Below are 7,270 nucleotides of genomic sequence, written 5' to 3' on the forward strand. Positions count from 1 at the left end.
CAGAGGGATGGAGCAGCTCTGCTGGGAGGAAAGGCTGCGAGAGCTGGGATTGTTCAGCCTGGAGAGGAGAAGCTTTGGGGTGACCTCAGTGTGGCCTCGCAGGGCCTGAAGGAGCCGCAGGAAAACTGGAGAGAAACTATTTGCAAGGGATGGATGACAGGACAAGGGGAGATGGCTTTAAAAGGACAGAGAGGAGGCTCAGATGGGATATTAGGAAAAAATTCTTTACTCAGAGGGTGGGCAGGCCCTGGCACAGGGTGCCCAGAGCAGCTGGGGCTGCCCCTGGATCCCTGGCAGTGCCCAAGGCCAGGCTGGACATTGGGGCTGGGACCTGGGACAGTGGGAGGTGTCCCTGCCCATGGCAGGGGCGGAACAAGATGTTTTTAAGTTCCCTCCCAACACAAAGCACTGCAGGATTCTATAATTCTATGAATTTAGGAAAACCAGAGTTGGCTGATCCCACCTTCTGTGTCCTTCCAACAAAGGGAGCAAAATCTCACAGCCACAGGAGCCTCGTCCTGCAGTGAGGAAACTCCCAGGAAGTCAGGAAAAGGGGTAAAGATGGGTAAACATCTTTCACACATTGCAAAATTAGAAATAACCAAATTTTACCACGAGGTTTATCTGAATATCAGTTACTTCAGGCATAATTTTAGAAGATCTGCCTTAAATCTCAAAAGTGTGAGGGGCGATATTCCTTCCATTTCAGTGAAACGAGTTCAGGAAAGAATGTGACCCCAAATATTATCATTTAATTATATATTCCATATAATGTGTAATATTAATTACATCTATTTACTAATATAATTTAATTTCCCTGCTCTCAGTGATTACCTGGAGACATCCAGCAGCAAACTGACCCTCAGCTATCACAGGCACGGCTGCTGTGGGTGCTGTGGGTTTGTTTTCTGTGCCATTTCCTGTCTGTGACATTATTTATTTTAGTCACTGCCTCGTGGCAAACCTGCCGTGGGTTCGGCTGAACTTTTGTGGAAGTTGGAGACGTCTCCCGTGCAAACAAGAGAATTTAATTCACATGTTTTGTAAACACCCCCCTTCACAAGCCTACAGAGAGCTCATTAAACTCTCTCCATCTCAGCTGAGCTGACACCCGAGGACACAAATAGTCACATATTTGTTAACGCTGGCTTGTTTTTGCTGTACAGAAGCCGTTTTCCCGGGAAGCAGCAATCCCTGGGAAACACCCAAACACAATTTAACTCCTTGGTGATCTCTAACCCACAGGAAAAAAAAACCTTCCCGCTATGGAATGCGGCGTTTCCACAATTCCCCCCCCTTGTTTTAGCATTCCACCTGGATTCGCCAGGCGAGGAATGTGTCGGGTGTCCCCATCCAGTGGCTCCCGCGGGTCTCACGGGTGTTTCCAACCCTGCGGTTGCTCACCAGGACCTTTTCCAGCGGCTTTTCCATCCGCGTGTGCTTCATCCCCCACCTCCCGAGGGATGCTCCCGCTCCCCGCTGCACCCGACAAATAGCGCGGCTCACCTGAAAAGCGGGATCGGGAGCTCCAGGAGTTATCCCCGCGTCATTCCCAGGGCAAGGCGGCGGGATGGGCGAATCGTGGGCTGGCGATGCCATCTAGTGGCACCGGGAGCGGCTCCCGCCGCTGCTGGCACCGATCCCTGCGGTCCGTGCCATAAATCTCCCGAAAATGGGGTGTGAGCGAGCCAGTGTGAAATTTCCAGGCGTATTTCCAGCCAGGAATGGGCTGGGAGGGACCTTAGAGCTCATCCCAATTCCACTCTCCCAGGTTGCTCCAGCCCTGGCATTGGACGTTTTCAGGAATCCAGGGAAGCCACAGCTTCTCTGGGCACCCTGTGCCAGGGCCTCACCCCCTCCCAGGGCAGGATTTATCCCTAATATCCCATCTCTCTGTTAATTTGAAGCCATTCCCGCTTGTCCAAAAAATCCTTGTGGAAAGTCTCTCTCCAACTTCCAATTACTTCTCTCCAGCCTCGGTTATTTCTCGTTGCCAGCCAATCCGAGACCCCACGTATCCCGAACATGTCCTGGCAAAGCTCAGGAGTTTGGAGCAGTACAGTTCCTCCTCCTGGCATTATCTGTGATGGAAGGGAAATCAGCTCCTCTGCGTGGAGTGGGAATGAATTCCCTGTTTATTCCTCCACTCAGAATACGGCAAACCTGCAGGAGGGGAGAGAGCAGGGGCTGCTTGGGAGATATAAACACAGAAATTCACCCCAACAAAGCATTTCTGACAAATCTGATTGAAATGGGCGTGGTTTGCCCCAAAAGCATCAGTCTGGTTTCTCCTGGACTAGCAGATGTGGGAAGAAACTGCTCTTACTTAAAATAAAAATTGGGAAAAAAAAAGAGTGAAATTCTGAATTCTGGGATTATCTATTCTGCATGTGCAGTTTGTTTTTCAGAGCAGCCATTCTGGAGTGCTTACTGTGTTCCTGGTACCATGTTCCACCTCTATCCACTTAAAACTTCAGCCAATTTTAATACTCTGACCTCCAAAAATAAAACAAACCCAAATTATAGTTATTGCCTTTCAGAAATATCTAAACCCACCTAAAATAACTTTTTCAGACATAACAGACTTCCATTTTCCACTTCCTCTATTTCCTGATCTGCCAGGCTTAGAGAACGTGTGGTATAAAAAGAAATGTTCTATAAAAGAGGATGTAAAAGTATCCTAAAGTTCTGTATATTGTATTTCTATTTCCTATTTTATTTCTTATTTTATTTCCTATTTGACTTCAGGGAATTTGGGTATGAAGTATTTAAATTTTCTAGTGTTCAAACCTGTTGATACGAAGTGTCTTTGGTTTGTGGGATTCTGAGGGTGCAGCATCTGCTTTTTACCGAGGAAAAATGCAAACAAATAATATTTCATTAATTTAATGAAAAAATTAATTAATTATATGCAAATGAGCTGCTTGTTTAGGAATATTTGGCCCAAAAAAATAGCAGGAATCTCCCACAAGTCAGTTCATGGAAGGCATGTCAGTGGTGGGGTTTGTGTGGCTGTAGAACAGGAAACACTTTTGTGTTTGGGAGGAAAGAATGCAGAAACAGAAGGATTCCTTCTCCATATTTACCAAAACCACCACATTTGTCACCCAATTCCCAACCATTTCTCGTGGTGTCCCTGGGGACATCTTGGGAGTCCTGCAGCAGTTTCCCTGCAGAGAGGGAAGTGCTCGAGGAGCAGCACCTGCTGCTGCCCCAGATCCCAAAGAAACCCCACTATTGATTAGGGAGGGCTGGTGTTTCCCATCTGTTATTAATGGGTTATTAATTAGTGCAAAATGCACTTTTAATGCAAAGGCAGCGCAGGGGATGTCTCCTCAAGGCCCTGCTTGGGGCCTGAAGTCCTTGTGAGTGTTTCCATCACACTCTGGGAATTATTGCCAGATTGGCTGAGGTTTCCTGTGCTGGCACAGGGACAAAACCCATTTGTCTCTCCATGGATCACAGAGAAGGCTGCGGGCTGCGATCCTGGGAGCAGGGTATCTGCTCAGCCAAGGATGCCAGCTTGGCCTCCTTGATTCCCACCCAAACTTCATCAAAATATTGGAAGAACTCTCGGTGGTGGTGTCAGAGGTACAACACCAACCTCCTTCCTGCAGCTGGTGCTGGAGAACGACGAGGATTCCCAAACCCCACTGGAAGTGTCCTTGGCTCTCCATCCTTGTCCTGCAGGATCTGCTGGAGGACAACAGGGATGATCTGGACCTCCACTCCCTGGGCTGCTGCCATCACTTGGAATCCCTCTCTGCTCACCTGGAGGAAAAAGTGACAACAGGTGAGCTTTGGAGGCTCTTGGTTCCCTTTTTGGGAGCTATAAAATCGGAGAGAGTTTCATTTCCTGCTGGTTTATGGATCTTTGGAGTCCACTTCTGTTAGTGCTGTGGAATTGTGCTTGAATTTACAACCTCTGGCAGCTATTTCAAGCCCAAACCAACCAGTTTGACCCAGCCTGGGTCAGATGTCATGAGGATTTTACTGATCAGCTGAGATCTTCCCTAAAAACCTCCTTGCCAGTGTTTGTACCTTCAGCCACTCACCTTTAACACTTGGTTTAACTCTGCTATGGAGAGGCTGAACTCTTCATGAACTCTGTCCTTTACAGCTCAAACCATTCTATGATTTTTCAAGTGGCCTAAAAATGAACCAACAGCGGAAAGAAAATCTGATTTCATTAAGACCAAATATTGCTGATATTGGTCAGTTCCTGACCTTTGACTGTGGCTGCCTTGCATTTAACCCAGGAGAAGTGGGATTTGTTTCACTGCACAGGTAAATGACCCTCAACAAAACCCCAGTGAAATTTTGCCATAAGATGTTGCCCTTTTTTTTGCACATTTTAAACAGCTATTTCTGCCTGGTCAGAGAATCTGAAAGTAGAGCAGCCCTAACAAGTAATGAGATAACAAATAATCCAGAATTACGTATGGCACAGAGCCACAGAAGAAGTTCTAGAAAACAGCAGTTTGCAGCCAATTTTTCCATTTCCTGTTCTGTTGATGTGTTCCTCACATATTATCATCATAAATCCCACTCAAGGTTCAGCCCCCCAACCATGAGAACCAAACCAACAGTATTTTAATTGTACATCCTCACGCTGAATTTCCTAGTAACTCCAAAACCACATCTTCTCTTCCCAGTATTTTTTTTAACACACCTTTTCCTCTGCAATTAAAAATAGAAATAAAAATCCTAAAGTAAATAACAACCAGTCCCAGAGGAATGTTGATTTGATGAATGTTGTCATACAAATACAGTAAATCCTGTAAATAATCCACTGATAAAAAATGAAGTCACAACCATGGTTCAGCAAATTTCACTTTGAGGAGGGTCTGTGCTTTATGGAATATCAGATTTATTTATTTAGGTCACGTTTTGCTGTTTTCAGTGCAGCTGGTGGGAAGCTACAAGATTTTTGGGGGAGATTTTTTACAGAAGAGGTGGGAAGGATTTTACCACAGAGAACAATATTTGCATACCAGGAGCAGGACGTTCCTGATGCCACACAAAGGCCAAGTTCTCCTTCCTGAGCTCTCCAAAGAGGAATTTTTCCAAACATTCCTAAACAAGCAGCTCATTTGCACCCCAGTGACAAATCCCTGCTCTTCCCAGCCACCTTTGTACCAACAATTCCTGGTGCTGCCCCAGAGCCCAACCCAGAGGTGGGATGGGGTTGGACACCTCCAGAGGGATATCCCAAGGTTGGGTGACCGTGTCCTCCTGGCAGCTCTTGCTCCATGAGCTTGGAGCAGCCCCTAAAACCCAGCTGATCCCACATCCCATTTATTTTACTGGATCTGGTTCAGCCAATCAGGCCCTTTTTCCTTCAGAACTCATCTGTGGAGAGCGTGGCATTAATTCACCTCGTGGGATTAATTGCCTGCAAAGTCACTGCCAGACCTTGGACACAGTGATGTTAATTCCTGTAATAGATAGCAGAATGTTAAACATCATTTCCTACATTTGTTGGGAAAAAAACCTTCTCAGAATCAAAGGAATTAAAAACCACCCCCAGGCTATTTAATTATTTTACTGCCCTGCCATGGTTTGGTGAGGCCTCAGCTCTGTTTTTCTCCTCACACTGCAGCCTCCCTCAGCCATGTCAGGAGTGTGGTTCACTGACTCACAGAAATCAGAGAGATACAAAGAATTGTTCAGCGGATAATTTCTATTTCCAAATTTTCTACAACCTCATTTTTTTTCATTATTGGACTGCTTTAAATTTGCCCTCATGAGATACAATTAATTTGCAGCTGAGATTCAGAGAGCTGGAATTTAGCAGGGCAAACTGCACTGTGCAAAAGAGCTTGTTATAAATATGGGATATTTGGCAAACAGTTTCTTTCCTCTAATGACAAGATTTCCAACCAATGACAAAAAAATCAGAGAGCAAAATTATCCTCTGCCTGTTTCCACTGATTCGAGTGACATTGCACCAGGAAGGGACCGAAATGCCCCAAAACAGCAGGGAAATGAGAGAAATGAAGGTTGTTTCTGAGGGAGGGTCACAGGTAATATTTGTATTTGTTATGGGCAAGGAACAACATACAGGAAACAGCAGAAACAGAAACATGGCCCTGAAAATCAAATTATTTTGGGGTACCAATGGCAGCCCCCAGAGGAACTGGGATCTAAAGTTTTCCACCAAATGACCAAATTAAAACCAGCTGAGGAGAAGGGAGCCATCCCTAACTGACAAAACTCCTCTTTCAATCCTGACATTCCCAGCCCAGGCTGGGAAGCAGCTCCCAGTTCCACACTGGGAATATTGGCTGACTTTGCTGGCAGTCAAAGTCAGCCAGCAGCCTGTAATTACCTGGAATATCCTCCTGGAACCTTCCTCCCACAAACAGTGCCATCTTCTGAGCCACAGATCCCTGGGCAATCCATCATCAGGGCTCCATGGATTCCTGGGATGTGGAGTGGGAGCTCCCGAGCTGATGGGTGGGATGGGGTGTCCTGGAGAGGAGCCTCGTGGGGGATCTGTGCCCCCAGAGACTGATGGACAGCCTTGGGATGATGCTGTGAAAGTCTGGGGCTGTTTCACACCCCCAGAGAGGGAGGGATGGGGGTCCTTGGCCAGCGGTGTCCAAATGATCCAGAGTCCCCAAGAGTCTGGAGCTGGGGCCACAAAAAACTAAATTAAAAGGAGAAAATTCTTGGCTTGGTCCCTCCTGTGCCTAAAGGGGGTTACAGGAAACCTGGAGAGGGACTTTCCACCTGGCCATGGAGTGATAGGACAAGGGGGAACAGCTTTAAAATGATTTATTTTGGATATTGGGAAGGAATTGTTGCCTGGGAGGGTGGGCAGGCCCTGGCACAGGGTGCCCAGAGCAGCTGGGGCTGCCCCTGGATCCCCAAGCCCAAATCGTTCTGTGAGTCTTAGAGCCCTGAAATTCTTATTACAAGAGCTTAAGGTCCCTTCCCAAAAAAACCCCATCGCACGGCTCTGCAGCTTCTGGAGCCCTGGGTCCATGGAAATGCAGTTTCAGAGGAGCTCCGAGGAAATGGTGTTTTGGGGAGAGCAGAGTGGCTGGAACAGAGGAACAGGATCAGTCTCCTCGAGCAAGCCCTTGTGTCTCAGGGAGCGGGATCGGCTCGCTCCTAACGCACCTGGTGACTCCCAGAGCGGGGGATGGAAACGCAGCCCTGGTCCGAAAGAAACCCTGCCCGGGAAGGCGGGCTGGGATTGTGAGCTGGCTGCGGGAGCTCGCTGTTAAAGGCGATCTTTTGGGTGTAAAGGTGCGCCTTTGTG

The 7,270-nt window shown here is 47.2% G+C and overlaps 1 long non-coding RNA gene across 1 annotated transcript in view; it reads right to left on the reverse strand.

Annotated features, from left to right (window-relative positions):
* Nucleotides 1–6,789, reverse strand: part of LOC108446664 — a 9,558-nt gene extending 2,769 nt beyond the window's left edge. The window contains exons 1-3 of the long non-coding RNA XR_001861926.1: nt 6,332–6,789; nt 3,605–3,771; nt 1,507–2,163 (exon numbers count right to left, since the gene is read on the reverse strand). This is a non-coding gene — a long non-coding RNA (uncharacterized LOC108446664). The remainder of the gene's footprint in view (nt 1–1,506; nt 2,164–3,604; nt 3,772–6,331) is intronic.
* Between the last annotated feature and the right edge of the window lie 481 nt (nt 6,790–7,270).

This window comes from Corvus brachyrhynchos, unplaced genomic scaffold (genome assembly GCF_000691975.1).
Source record: "Corvus brachyrhynchos isolate BGI_N302 unplaced genomic scaffold, ASM69197v1 scaffold514, whole genome shotgun sequence".
NCBI classification, from domain to species: Eukaryota; Metazoa; Chordata; class Aves; order Passeriformes; family Corvidae; genus Corvus; species Corvus brachyrhynchos.